Below are 12,652 nucleotides of genomic sequence, written 5' to 3'. Positions count from 1 at the left end.
TCAGTTGTCTTTGGTGTTTGTGGGTTGAGAAGTCTGGTAACTGCCGCATCTCACTGATTTAGGGCACTAGGGCCCGCTTCGCCCAGCTCCTGGTCTGGTTGGTCTGCACTGCTCATGCTGGGCTCTGCTCCGCTCAGTTCCCAGCTCCCAGCTCCGTGTGGGATAGACCTCACCCAGAGACCATCCAGGCTGTCCTGGGCTGGAGCCCTGCTTCCCTCTGCTGTTTTGTGGGTTCTACAGTTCTAGAATTGGTTCAGAGCCATTTATCATAGGTTTTTGGAGGGACCCAGCGGGGAGCTCATGCTAGTCCCTGCTTTCCAGCCGCCATCTTGGCTCCATCCCCCCATACATCTGGACTTGTTTTCTAACGTTACCACATACGATCCCCTAATTGTGTGTTTTCCTCCACGATTGTCAGTTGATTTCAATTAGTCAGCAAGACTGAATTCTATTTTAGAAATGGGTACTCGCACTGGTGACTTGGTTTTCACCAAACAGATCTCCCAAAGTCTGTGACACACTCTTCCATAAGCAGATTCCAGGGGAAATGCACTGTAGCTTAGAGGACATGTGGCAAAAGGATAACTCACAACTCCTAGAATCCTTTCTCTGGAGTCATCATGATGATCCCTTTAGCTGTTATGGAGCTCTTCTGCTGAAATCTCTATAAAAATTTGAATCTGCTTTTCCTCATTACATCCATTCTATTATTCTCAACTCACTAAGCAGACACTACTGCCAGTCACTGATGCTGTGCAGACTGAGCTGGGACACTGATGAAAAGTCAAAATACTCCAATCTCCTGAAGTTCGCTCTAGTCTTTCAAAATATACAATTTCCTATTCTAGTCAAGGGGTGGGAGAGGAGAATGAGTCTGAGAAGAGTCAATGTGCTTTCCTGTCACCGGAAAGAGATTACTTTTCAGAGGCTTGGTTGAAAGTTTTCTCCATAAAGCTATTATATACTTCAAAGTTGTGTTTCTAAACTATCTTCTTGATTTTATACAATTACTTCAAGGCATGACCAAGTCCCTCAACCAATCCAAACAAACCAAAAGACTATCTGTTCCACCTAGGTAAAATATCTTAATCGAAGAGAGATATTCACGTTGTGCTGATACCTATTTCACATATTTGAATTATAGATTGTTTCGAGATGTGCTCTCCCTTGATGGAAGGAGTGCTTACTTTAAATGGGATGGGTGCAATTGTGCTGATTGACTCAATCAGTTCCTATCTTTACTTTTGTATTTTTTGATTTCTTACTAAGTGGTTTTTTTATTCATTTTTTTCATTAATTTCGTTCATTCTGAATTGCCTGAGATTATTTCCATCTTGAGGACAGGTTATCTTAAAATATAAGTTGGCCAATGAGTAAGTATATTAGATAGCTTTCTCTCTTCTTGTTATTCAGAATACCTTTTTTATATCAAGCCTAAATATGTCTCTTTGCAAATACAACTCCTTGTACATTCAAAGAAATCTCTGCTATATTTTTACTGTTGAGGGAATAATACTCTTGCTTTTAGGAATAGTTTGCCTGTCAGATTTATGGAGAAGAGAAGAATTTATAACCCAACAAGAGACAGAGAGCATTACAAAGTGCAAAATGGATAATTTTGATTATGTTAAATTGAAAACTTTTTGTACAAATAAAGACAATGCAACCAAGATTAGGAGGGAAGCAGAAAATTGGGAAAGAATTTTTACAACCAGTATCTCTGATAAAGGCCTCATCTCTAACATATACAGGAAATGGAGTCAAATTTATAGGAATATGTCATTCTCGAATTATGAAATGATCAAAGGATGTGAACAGGCAGTTTTCAGGGGAAGAAATTAAAGATATCTATAGTCATATGAAAAAATGCTCTAAATCACTATTGATTAGAGAAATTCAAATCAAAACAACCCTTAGGTACCACATCTCACCTGTCAGATTGGCTAACATGACAAAACAGGAAAAATGGTAAATGTTGGAGAAGATATGGGAAAATAGGAACACTGTTACATTGTTGGTGGAGTCATGAATGGATCCAGGCATTATAGAGAGCAATTTGGAACTATGCCCAAAGGGCTATAAAAATGTACATACCCTTTGACCCAGCAATACCACTTCTAGGGCTGTATCCCAAAGAGATCACACAAGTAGGAAATGAAACCATTTGTACAAAAATATTTATAGCAGCTCTTTTAGTGGTGGTAAAGAATTGGAAATCAAGGGGATGCCCATCAATTGGGGAATGGCTAAACAAGTTGTGATATATGAATGTAATGGAATACTATTGTGCTATAAGAAATGAGGAGCAGACAGACTTCAAAATAACCTGAAAGACTTATGTGATCTGATGCTGAGTGAGGGGAGCAGAACCAAGAGAATATTATATTTGATTACAGACACATGGTATCTGTGATGACTAACTTTGATAGACTTGGCTCTTCTTCGCAATGCAAGGTTCAAAGACAGACCCAAAACACTCATGATGGAAAAAGTTATCCACATCCAGAGAAAGAATTATGGAGTCTGAATGTAGATTGAGGCAAACTATTTGCTCTCTCTCTTTTTTCCTTCTTTTTTGGTTGTATTTCTTCTTTCTCATGATTCATTCCATTGGTTATAATTTTTCTTTACAATTTGACTGTTGTGTAAATAAATTTAATGGGAAAGTATATGTAGAACCTATATTGGATTACATGCCATCTTGGGGGGGAGTGTGGAGGAGAGAGAGAGGGGGGAGAAAATCTGGAACTTAAAAACTTGTGGAACTGAGTGTTGTAAACTAAAAATAAATAAATAAATTCAAACAAATATTACTCTTGCCCTTTCAAAAGCACCATATTCCATAGACTGTAATCATTGCTTGACAATAAAAACAAAGAGGAAAATTTGTGTCCCTTCCAAAGATAGCTGTAGCTGCTGAATCAAGAATGTCACAACTGGCCAGCTGATGGTCACGGAGACCTCTCCAACCAAAGTGGGGCTACTGTTGGCTGAATGTTTAGCCTTGGGTCTCATCACTCAAGTGTGGCCAGATTTTCTTTAACCTAAAAGGGCAAATACACTTGTGAAACTTTACACCTGGTAACCCCAAGGAGATCAAAGAAATCAGGGATGGGTTATGATTTGGAAGAGTACAGGAGTTGAGATTTTCAGATAACTTCAAGGAGATACTACATTCATGTAAGAATCCTACTCCCTTTTTGGTAAACTTCTCAAGAATCAAGCAGATTAAAGATATGCAAGCTGAAATCAAACAGAAGACCTTGGAATTTAACCTCTTAACACTAGAAAAGGATACACCAGATATTATTCATCTTTTCTTTCTAGCTCAAAAATGTGAGACTGCAAAGCATGAATCAGCACCTGGAAACTGTACTGAAGGAGAATAGGGCCCTCCAACATCAACTGATGAAGCTGCTGTGCCAGGAGAACTTGCCTATAGAAGCTGGCAGTGACTTTCATAGAGAAACTAGAAGCCCATATTGAGGCCATAGTAAACATTCCTTGTTTAGACTCTAGTATGAAAAATATAGATAGGACTTTAACAAAAATGAGTGTCTTGGGGGGAGAGACAGAAGAGCTGATAGAAAATATACTGAAATGGAAAAAGCATCAAAAGGAAATTACTTCTTCTATCACCAAAATGTTTTCTGGAGACCTCTTCAAAAAACAATAGACTGTAATCCCCTGTCTACCTTTCTAATCCAGAACTCAGGGCCAGCTGACTCTTGATACCAAGCAACCACTGACTATTTTATTTTTGTTTACTTACGGGTATGACTAATGTCCATGCATAGTTGATTATAATCAGGGATTTTATAGGCTCTCTTGCTAACTGTATTCATGAAACCTCTTTTTCTTAGTTTTATTTGGGGTTGACAGTGACCAATGTTGATTTTACTTCTTTTTTCCACATAAATGGGATAAGAGGTATTAACATGAAGAAGAGCTCATTTCATTCTCACTGGCAGCACCTGAACATGGCAAGACACCAATTACATATGTATTTATATACAAGTTACCATATTCACAATAGGCTATCCAAAATAGTAAAAATCTTTACAAACAAAAGGCTCCAGAATTAGGAAAGCTCCTTGAATCTGACATTGCCTGTACCGCTTTTGGATCTGACTCACGGGTTATCAGCAACCTCTTAGTCCTTGAGTTAGAACAAGAAAGGCAGAATAGGTTGGCACTTGGCCCTGGCAGGTCTAAAGGGATAGTCACAGAGGAAGAAAGGAAACTAGAAACAAGTGAGACTAAGAGAAAAGGGAGAAGAAAGAGATGTAGACGGTGTAAAATACCTCCAAGAATTGTTTTGGACTACACGCAGTCCTACTAGCATCATAACTGTCCTCTCATAATTTTGGTTTCCTTTTTTATTAAATAAAAAGGAATTGACATGCTTCTGTAGCTCTGATGTCTGCCTTTGTATCTCAGCAGCATTTACCCCCGTATTGTAATATCAATTAAGTTGTGTGTCTTTGATTGAGTCTTACTACTACTCCTCCCAGGCCCAAACCCCTATCTACTAGGTGCTAAGCCTATGTGGGCGTGAAGGCCTCAGGGTCCTAAGAGGAGTGGCTATGACCAGAGCCAATAGTACGAGCCTAAGTTCTGGTTGCTCAGATGATGTTTGATGACGGCTAAAGAGTGTATAAAAAGAGAGAACAGAGCTATTTTCTGGAGGCTGTCACTCCTGGAGGCACGGGATTCTGGGCAGCAGATTTTAGAGCCTCCTGGCTGAACTCAGATGTTGATGGTTTCTTGGTAACTATGAATTGTATTTGGTCTGTTTATGAATGTATGTTTGTAATTTGTTTTTATTTGCTCTGACGTTCAGGGTTCTGGCTTTTTCCACTGAACTAAGTGCATGATGTGTGTATATGTTGGATTAAAGTAAGATTGTTAACCCCATAACGTTACTTTCCTTAGTAAAGCAGATCAAAAGAACCTGTGCTTGCACCATTCTTGTTGCTGGGCTTGTGTCGGTTTTTCACCCCCACAGCAGCTTCTAGCCAAATTGTTGCAGCACCTATGCAGAAGATTCCATTTATAAGTAAGCTAACTTTATGTAGGTTCACAACACCTCCTTGTAGCATATGACTTTACTATACAATATAAAGCATGAAGTAATTAGCTATTGAACTCAGTCACTTTTTTGAAAAATTTTCCTGGTAAATGAATGGGCAGTCACATGTTGAAATCTAATGGTTTTGATCATAATTATTTGTTTGTTACTCATCTTAAAACTGTCAATGGGACAGAACCGGCCTCTAACCCATGAGTGGCCAGAGCCAAACAGAGCAAGCTAGAGACAGGAGAGTCAGGAATCAAACCGTAGTTTAATTTCTAAGTTAGAGAAATGGCTTGCAAGCAAAGAGGGGATTTAGACAGGTGTTGGGGCCCCACCCCTAGTGGGGAGGGCGCAAGCCAGTGTGGGGAGATCTCAATGTCATACTAATGGCTATGCAGTAAGCTGCAGCCATGATAATGAAGGGTGACAGCAATAATGAGACAACTTTGATTCATAGCCAGGCTTCATCACCCAAACATGGGTACTTGTCTGAGCTCAGAAGACACCTGGTGCTGGTCAAAGCAACGCAATAATTATGCGATTTTGCCAGAGGGTGAGTGCAAAGGATTGTTGCTATGCCAAGCTCAGCGCACAGCCTGCTTACTGGGCCTTAGCTCTGGGAAACAGGGTGTCCTCTAATACCTTGACAAAATGAAACCCATTATTTCCAGAAATACCCTAACATCAGTCTTTGTGTCTAACTATCACACTATCAGTATTTTGCTCCATGAGATTGAGATTTATGACGTTAGCTGATTTTTATGTCTGTCTTTTGCATATGTTTCCATATACCTGTTCATTTGTTTTTAAAATGTTTTATTACTATGAACTTAATAAAGTCAACAAACATGAACATTTCTCTATACAAAGAAGAATAGAAAAAGAGGAAAGCATAAAATTGTAAATCTCTACTCCACACAGTAATTGTGAGCTCTCTTCCATTAGATTGTCATCTCTTTTAGGGCAGGGACTTATTTTTTCCTTTCTTTGTGTCCTCAGAGCTTAGCACTTTGCCTGGCATATAGTAAGTGCCTAATAAATGCTTCTCAATTTGATTGTAAAAAAAATAAATAAAAAGAATGTCACAACTGTGCTGGCCCAGAGGCTGGCATCTATATAGCACTTGCTTTGTGCTAGACACTGCACTAAGTGCTTTACAAACATTATCTTATTTGATCCTCACAACAACCCTGGGAGGTAGGTGTTATTTTTATCCCCATTTTACAGTTGAGGAAACTGAGGCAGACAGGTTAAGTGACTTGCCCAGGATCACATAGGTAATAAGTATTATGAGGCCAAATTTGAACTCAGGTCTTCCTGATTCCAGGCCTGGCATTCCATCCACCATACCACCTAGCTGCCTTCATGTAAGATGCATACTGTCTCACTATGAAATGTGTTGCAGAAATATTTTATCTCTTTGGTACAATCCTCAGTGAATATTATGTACATAGAGAGTTTTCTCCTTTCTGCATTGTCTAAGCTTTCCGGTATTGGGCTATGTTTTTATTCAATTTATTTTTATGTAATTTTGTATAGGATATGCCATAGGTAGGGTTTTATTTCTGAAAAATTAAATATTTAAAATAAACCTTTGGAATCACTGGGGCTAAGAAGAAAGGAAACAAAAACAATGATGCTTCTGGGTAATCTGAACAAAGGAAAACAAACATATTCCTGGAATATTCTTAGCCCTTAATAAATGTTTGTTGAATGATTGATTTCTTGGTGGATAGTGAGCAAAGCACACCTATATAAACAGCTCTCAAAAGAACAGCAAACTATTAACAAAAAATTAAAGATTATTCCAAATCCCTAGAAATAAGAGATACACAATTTGAAACAACTTTTATACACAGCAAATTGGCTAGGATGACAAACTAATATGCTATTGATAGAGCTATGAATTAGTCTATTTTTGTGAAAATCAATTCAGAATTATGCTAAGCAGGGGGCTAAATTATCCATAACCTTAGATCCAGAGAGTCCACTACTAAATATGCTCCTCCAGAGAGTAAAAGAAAAAATAACCCATATACAACAAAATATTATCGTAGCACTTTTTGCAATAGCACATACCTCCTTAAAACAAACTAGATGCATATCAGTTGGGGAACAACTAAAAGTGTGGTACATGATTGTAATAATAGTAAAGCTTTGCTATGATTCCTAGAAATGATTAATATGAAGATTATAGGAAAGTATGGGAATATTTATTTGAATGGATGCAAAGTGAAGTGTGCAGAAATAGAAAAACAATGTCCACTCTGACTGTAACAGTGTAAAGCACAAAACAACAATGGCAAAAATCAGTAACTATACTATAATGATGGATCATTATAATCATCTTGACCCTGAAGAAGAGATATGAGGATTCCTTCTATTCTTTGAAGAGACAGGGGACTATGGATGCGGAACAACGTATATGCTATCTGACTTGAATGACGTATTGCTTTTGTAGAACTGCTTTTTTCTCTTTCTTTTTATTACTATTGTTTAAATAAAGGACTATTTGGGTGGAGTGGGAGAGGAATATATTGGGAAATGAAATGATAAACAAAAGATACTGATTTTTAAAAAATGAAACTCAATCTTCTCATTTTACATGAAAGAAATCAATTTCTAGAGACATTAATTCAGTCTTACAGTGTCACATAGCTAATTATGGACAGAACTCTGGGTCCCAAACTCAGGAGCCCTGATACTCAACCAATTCTATCTATTATATTATATTCAATTATTTGATGCTCTCACTGCCACTTCCAGTCCTCTCTCTGTCGATATCACAAAGCAATCTCCCTTCTTTGAAGTTCACTCTATCCATCTATCTAAATCCTTGCATGGTGACTATTAGCCTCCACTTCATTCTTTCTCCTTTCTCAAGAAGTTGAGTAACTGAATCATAGTCTTTTTATTCAACTGAATCTTCCTCTCATATGTGGGGGTTTGATATTAACTACAATACATTGGCCTCCTGATTCCTCAACTTCCATAATCTATAGATTTACTATACTGCACCCACCCACATTCATGATTACACCTCAACTGTCATCATTACTCATAATGGTGCCACCAACAATATTTTGCATAATCCTTTCACTAGTCATAATCTTCTGACCTTCCATCTGTCTCTGCTTCATTCCTCATAAACCTATTCTTTATCCTTACTGTAACCTTGAGTATCTGCCTCCCACAATTCCTCCATTATTTCTTGTTTATCCAATTTAACACCAATTAACTAATTAAACACTAATTAATACACTGGCCTCTTTTCTCTCAAATATATGCTATCTTTCACTTTCTTATCTCATTGTCGTAACACTATTTCTTGTCTGTCAGTTCTCAATCATGGATTGTCTTTACCATTCACCTTCTTCTCTTATACTCCCAAATTGTTAAAGATGCTGATGTGATCCACTGCAAGTTAACATTATCTAATCTTAAAAAGACTCACTATTGCATAGAAAAGTTTTTATTGTTCTTTGATTTACTTTCTCTCACTCCTCATAGTGCCTGTTCCAAACTTTATATCCCCTATAATTCCCTCAACTCTCCATCTCTCAGAATATGTCTTCACTTCTTACTTCACTGAGAAAATTGAGGCCATCCATCATGAGTTCCTTCTCCCTTGCTGCACATTTCACAATCTCCCGACATCCTCAAGCACCCCCCTGTACATTCTTGTACACTACTTTTCTTTGGTTCTCCTTCCATGTACTTGACTATTCCTCATTCTCCTATGCAGGATCATGATGTCTTTTTCAGGCCCACTTAGTTTGGGGGTACCCAAAAGCTGCTCTTGGCCCTCTTCTCTTTTCTCTCTACTTTATCTGGCTTACTGAGCTCATCATTTCCCAACAATCATTTCTATGGAAATGTTTTTTTCATATCTATGTATATAACCCTAATTGTTTTTTTCCTGAATTACACTCACCTAATATATATATATGTATATATGCACACACATATATATTTATATATATGTATATATGCACACACACACACACACATATATATATATATATGTATATGTGTGTGTACATATATATACACACACACACATATACAGAGTTTTCCGTAAGTCTGGACACATAAGCAAAAACGCATATTTTCAAGAAATGAAATGAATGAAATTTTCAACATTTTATTTAATTGGAATATTACAAAATAACATCTTCAATATGATTTCCATCATTTGTGATGCAAAGACTGATGTGCTTTGCAAGATTCACATGAACTCGATACAGTAACTCCACATTGCTGTCAATTTTAGCACATTCACTCTTTATGCATTCAAACAAGTGTATTGCATCTGTGATTTTCATTGAGTACACTTTCTCCTTTAGCATACCCTGGAAAGAGAAGTCAAGGGGGGCTAAGGTCTGTTAATATTCCAAATATTTCAAAACATGCATTTTTGCCTATGTGTCCAGACTTTAGGGACACCCTGTATATATATTCAGTCATATATAATACATTTAGTCATATATTACCAGCTGGTCTGCTGTACATCTCCATTTGTGTTTTAGATATTTTACTCTCAACATATTCAAAATAATACATCATATTTTCCCCCAAAAAACATTCTTCTCTATTTTTTCTACTGCTACCACTATTCTTCCAGTTTCTCAGCTTCACCATCTTGGAATAGTCTTTGGTTCTTCCATTCACCCTCATTCACCCTGCCACCCCCTTCCTTGCAAAATCCTGTCAATATCACATCCAAAATGTTTCTCACATCTTTCCCTTCTCCCTACTCATTCATCCTCTACCCTAATTCAGACTTTATTTTCTCTCACTTGGGTTGTTACAGTAACTTCCTAATTGGTGTCTCTGTTTCCAGTCTTCTCCCTTTTCAATTTATTCTCCTTAAAGCTGCCAAATTGTTATTACTAAACACAGATATGATTCTAACTCCTTACTCAAAAATTTTGGATTGCTCCTTATTGCTTGTCATATACAATAACAAATTCCTGAGCCTGGTATTAAAAGTTCTCCAGATTCTAGCTACCTAGTCTTTCTAGACTTATTTCAAATCATTCTCCTTCACGCACATATTCCTGTTAAATTAACCTACTAGCTGTGACCCATGTATTAAATGCCATCTTCTCCCTTTGGACTTTTAGACAATTAGCCTCCTATTTCTGGAATGCAATGCCTCCTTGCCTGCATTGATTTGAATCCCTAAATTCTTGAAGACAGATAGTTTGGCACATACTACTTCAAGCCTTTCCTTATTACCCCAGATATTAGCACCTTCTCCTTTTTGATATCTCTCATGTCTGTGTGGCCCTCTAGGTCCTCAGGCACAGCATTTGGACTAAGTCCAAGTATTACAGAACAAATCCTTTTATTAAGAGGATTTGTTCTGTGAAGTCTGCATTCAGCAAAACAAGGACACAGATACCCCACCTCTGTTCTGGGAGCTTGCCTAATTCATTCTCTCTCTCTCTCTCTGTCTCTCTCTCTCTCTCTCTCTCTCTCTCTCTCTCTCTCTCTCTCTCTTTCCTACAGTCTTTGTCTCCTCTGAGGATTCTTTTGTTGTTTTAAAGTTTGGCCCAGGTATCACTTCTAGAAGCCTTCACAATCCCTTTGTCCCACCACCAGCTGTTTTATACTTGTTTTATATATCTTTATAGATATAGATTATCTATCTATCTATCTATCTATCTATCTATCTATCTATCTATCTATCTATCTATAGTATTCCCCACTCCATTCCCTTAAGAAGATATAACCCTTGTCTTTGCTGTCAGTACTTTGCTTCACTTTTTTTCTTTATATGCCCAGAACTTTGAACCATCCCTCTGGCAACTCAGAGGTAATCTAGCCCGACCATGTCATTTTTTAAACTGAGGAATAAATTCTGAAGTTGAAGAAGATGAAGTGACTTGCCCAAGGTCACATAGGTAGTCAGTCACAGGTAGAACAGGCCTTTAATAAATTTTTTGTTGAATGAAATGGTACTGATGCTATCCAAAGGAGCAGCTGAACTTTGGCTGATGGTCAGAGCCCTCCTCCAGCTGGAGGCAGTCTGTGATCAACACACTTGGCAAGTCAGTTGCAAAAAAGCAGGAAGGAATCATGTGGTCAGACTTGTGCCTTCGGGCAGGTGAATGTCTAAACTACCAAGGAATGAAAGTTGGCTATTTTCTTCCTGGAGTCCTCTTTTTCCACCGACATTTGGAAGTAATTCTGATCTACATCACAAAGACGTGCCCTAGAAAACTAATGGCTTGAAAGCAATTTAAATTATCATAAAATCCATATATTGAGGGAGATTCCCAGAGAATGATAACCTTTATTGGGTGCTTAAGTAAATTAAAGCAATAACTTCTTAAATAGCATCCTGATGGCCTGAAAATGTTAAATGAACTTCTGAAAGGGCTTTAAAAACAGGGATCAGCTTAAACAGTGGTTTTCTCCTTGAGAAAAATCAACTTTATAACTCCAATCATATGCAATGTTTGTCTAAACCTAACAGATTTGGGCTTATTTTACACATCCTGCAGATATAACTGATAGTATCCAAATTATGCAGCTCTCTGTTTCATACACATCACCCCCCACCTCATTAGCTAGTAAACTTCCTTGAAGGACCCTATTGTTTTTTTTCTGGTGTCTGACATAATGCACTACACATGGATAACCTGAATTAAATCCAATATGCCGTAAGAGTGTCCCAATACTGTTTTCGATCATAGGTTCATAAGTTGATAATATCATAGAGTTGAAAGAAGATTTAGGGATCATTTGATCTAGCACTTCGCATTTTACAGGTGAAGAAACTGAGGCCAAGAGAGCTCACAGGATTATGGAGTCATTGATGTACAGTTGGAAGGTACTTCGGAAGCCACTTCGTCTTGTGCTCTCATTTCATGGATGAAGAAACTGAAGGGCAGAGAGATGAAGTGATTTGCCCAAGGCAGTACAGGTAGTATCAGAGGTAGTATCTGAATCCAGGTCCTCTGACATTCTGGGAGGGGAAGACCCTTAGGGTTTTTGGCCAAAATAGAAAGAATTGCTATTTACATTCACTCTGAGCCAATCAGGGCCTAAACAATGACCAAGTGGGGCTTGGCCTGGGACCTATTATTGCCCAATCAATGAGAGTCAGAGTGATCTGGGATTAAGGCATGGTCCTAAATAAAAAAAAAAAAAGGTTTCAGCAGATCAAAATTTACATCACCTCTTGGATGTCATGGTCCTCTTCAATAATGAAAGACAAATAACAAATGAATGATATCGAATATCCTGAATCAAACCAGGGTGGTAGAGAGTAGAGAGGGGGAGAAAGAGATGTTGTGGAGGTGGAATAAGACATGACAAGTCATTCGATGCATTGAGTGAGTGAGAGGTAAAAGTTAAGAATGACTTGAAGTTGGGAGAAGCTTGGATTCATCAATTTTCATCCCCTGGTGTGCCAATTTCTAGCTTGATGTCTCTGGAGAGTGGAAAGGTAAAGTGGGACCTTCCATCTAACTACATACTTTCTATGTTCACCCTATTTCCCAAACCCTCACTTTATCTCTCCATCCCCACTATCACCCTAAATTCCTTGAGAAGGTTCTCTAC

The 12,652-nt window shown here is 37.9% G+C and overlaps 1 pseudogene; it reads left to right on the top strand.

Annotated features, from left to right (window-relative positions):
- The first annotated feature begins 2,947 nt into the window (after positions 1 to 2,947).
- On the top strand, positions 2,948 to 3,676 carry LOC118857551 (annotated as a pseudogene).
- The last annotated feature ends 8,976 nt before the right edge of the window (positions 3,677 to 12,652 follow it).

The sequence above is a fragment of the Trichosurus vulpecula genome, chromosome 7, assembly GCF_011100635.1.
Source record: "Trichosurus vulpecula isolate mTriVul1 chromosome 7, mTriVul1.pri, whole genome shotgun sequence".
NCBI classification, from domain to species: domain Eukaryota; kingdom Metazoa; phylum Chordata; class Mammalia; order Diprotodontia; family Phalangeridae; genus Trichosurus; species Trichosurus vulpecula.
This window is presented reverse-complemented; position numbering and strand designations above follow the sequence as displayed.